Source organism: Ceratotherium simum, chromosome 5 (genome assembly GCF_057802395.1).
Source record: "Ceratotherium simum simum isolate JZ-2026a chromosome 5, ASM5780239v1, whole genome shotgun sequence".
NCBI classification, from domain to species: domain Eukaryota; kingdom Metazoa; phylum Chordata; class Mammalia; order Perissodactyla; family Rhinocerotidae; genus Ceratotherium; species Ceratotherium simum.
This window is the reverse complement of record NC_141904.1, coordinates 13,928,925-13,931,631: the sequence shown is the minus strand read 5'-3', so window position 1 is coordinate 13,931,631 and position 2,707 is coordinate 13,928,925.

Sequence of the window (2,707 nt, the reverse complement as noted above, 5' to 3'; positions counted from 1 at the left end):
CAGCCCCTGCACCCGCTGCCTTTCCTCAGCGAGGGCCACCATTGCCCCGGGCGCGGCCTCAGCACTTCCTGCCTGAGCTGCTGCACGTGGCAGTCCTAGTTTTGAAAATCTGAAGTTATGAGATATAAATATATTAGTAAGTTCTTACTTACAGTGCATTTTGACATACTGTAACCCTCCAGTTCAAAAAATGTCAAAAAAACCTTTCCAAGTTGGCAGGCCTGGGGCATTGTCAGAGCAGTGCTCTATTTGCACAGCCTAGCAGCACCAGGCGAGTGGCAAATAGACAACTGCCATCCTCTGTCAGCCCTGTGGGCATCACAGTATTGTTGCTGTGCTTTGGACATGCGGCGAGTGAGTCCATTCCCGGTGCTCAGTTATGTTATCAGGCACTATTGTGAGAAACGAAAATCTTTTTTGTACCTTGTAACAACCCAAGGGTCAGATAAGTGGTGGAGCTTGCAATAGTGTTCCAGAAATGGAGCTCACATCAACAGCTTTGGACCGGAGGTGAGAGGGGCTGAAATGCCAAAGGCGGCTGAGCAAGCGCCACGAAGCAGGCGGCTGCCAAGTGCAGGAGCAAGCCCTCTGCCAAACGCTGGGGGTGGCGCTGAGAAAACGGCGAGCAGCACTAAGCATGCTTCTGTGGTTATTGGTTTGTGCACAATAAGCAACATCCCTTCCGCTCCACATATACTCCTTTGGGAAGATTAGTCTCATGTGAAGTGAATTTTGAATTAATGTGGCTGCTCTGTGCTAAGCTCCAACTGGCATTCCTTGCTCTTTTCTCTTCTTACTGCTGAGAGAATGGCCGCCAGATTCACTCTGCGGAAAGGCTGATCATGCCACTCTCCTGCTCAAAAACCTCCTGTGGCTCCCACTGCTCACTAAAACAGGTCCTAGTAGTCAAGCTCTTCAATCAGAAGGCGGTTGAGTCTCCCTACAAAACCAGAGGCTCCCAAGGGTGGGCCGTGACTCCCACATCACGTGCATACTCACGCTAACAGGACCACACCTTCTATGGAGAGTCCTCCACAGACCCTAACTGTTGGGTGAGGCATTTACATGCTGGGGGTCTCCATACCTGAGGTGAGACGGGAACTCCTGGAGGCCCAACAGGTGTGACATTAGCTCAGCACCTGGCACATACCAGGTCTTCAGTAAACATTTGTGAATGGTCTTTAAAAGAATCTTTGCCTTTAAGTTCTCCACCCTCGGACAGAGAGTAGGCCTGCAAAGGTGAAGGGGTCTCCAAAATCTTAGGCAATTCTGAGTTTTCATTTCTTTGGTCTAGGTTAGGGAAATGACCTGGATAATAAGAATCATTAACCATTTCTTGCATTTGTCTAGGGCAGGGTTCCTCAATCTTGTCAGTATTGACTTGCTGGGCTGGATAATTCTTTGTTGTGGGGGCTGTCCTGCGCATTGCAGGATGTTTAGCAGCATCCCTGGCCTCTGCCCACTAGATGCCAGTAGCGCCCCCACCCAAGTTATTAAATCAAATATGCGTCCAGACATTGCCACATGCCCCTAGGTGGGTGCTGGATTACCCCCAGGTTAGAAACGCTGGTTTAGGGCAGTGATTCTCAACTACAGTGACATATTAGAGTCACCCAGGGAGCTTTAAAAAAAAATACGGATGCCTGGGTCCCACCTCGAGACATTCGGATGTAACTGGTTCTGGGGAGCGGCCTGAGGACAGGAATTCTGAAAGCTCCCCGGGTGGTTGTAATGTTTAGTGGGTCTGAGAACACTGGGCTAGTGCTTGGCGGTCAACAAGTTTTATATGCCTTCGAAGCTTCCCAGCCCACCTGTGCGAGAGGTGGGGCAGATTATTACTGTGGTTTTCTGCTTGGAGAAGTGAGGTCCCAAGAGGTGTGGTGTTGCCCTGTGAGAGGGGGAGCTGTGATTTGAACTCAGCTCATCCAACTCCTAACCTGGTTATGTACTCTTCCCAAGGGGCAGGGCACAGCCTGGGCAGACTTGATATTAGGGGGTCCCCGATGGAAGTCCTCCCTTTCCATGGCCTCCCACCTCCTCACTCACCCTTCAGTTTCCCTGTGTTTCTTGATGCAAAGGCATAGCTAGCAATCATTTACACTTCAGTGTGAATATGAGGCTGCTTTTCCTCTTGCAGGGGGATTTGCAAGTTATGCCATTGCTACAACAGTGAAAAGGAAGGCGTTTCATCAGCCCATAGATGAGGTGGGGATGGTTTTGGGGTGGTGAAGTGCGTGTTCATGACACCTCTGATATCAAATCCAATTGGTAATTGCCCTTGGTTAAGGTTCACCTCATTCTAGCTTTGGGCTTATAATTCCATACAGTTCCATTTCATTCACAAATAATGTTTAGAGCATCTCCTTTGTGTACAGTTAGAGATCTCTGTTGGGCTGACCTCCTTAACTAGGCTCTAAGTTCCCAGGGTGGAGGGCACCTTCTCCTGCTTCTGTAGCACTCACTGGCCCTGACTGCATGTGTAAGGTGGTAGGTACTTAATACATAAATGACTGAATGTCAGGCCACACACCCTGGACCCAAGCCTGTGCCCCTGGGGAAAGACGGCACAGGTGCGTCAGGACGAAATCCGCAGGTGTGCGGCTGAATTTCTCCCTGCCGCTCAGGGGTGGCATTAGGAGACGCCAGTTCAGAGGCCCCGGAGACAAAGTGAGCACAGGGGGGTTCTGAAGCTTCACCAGAACAGACG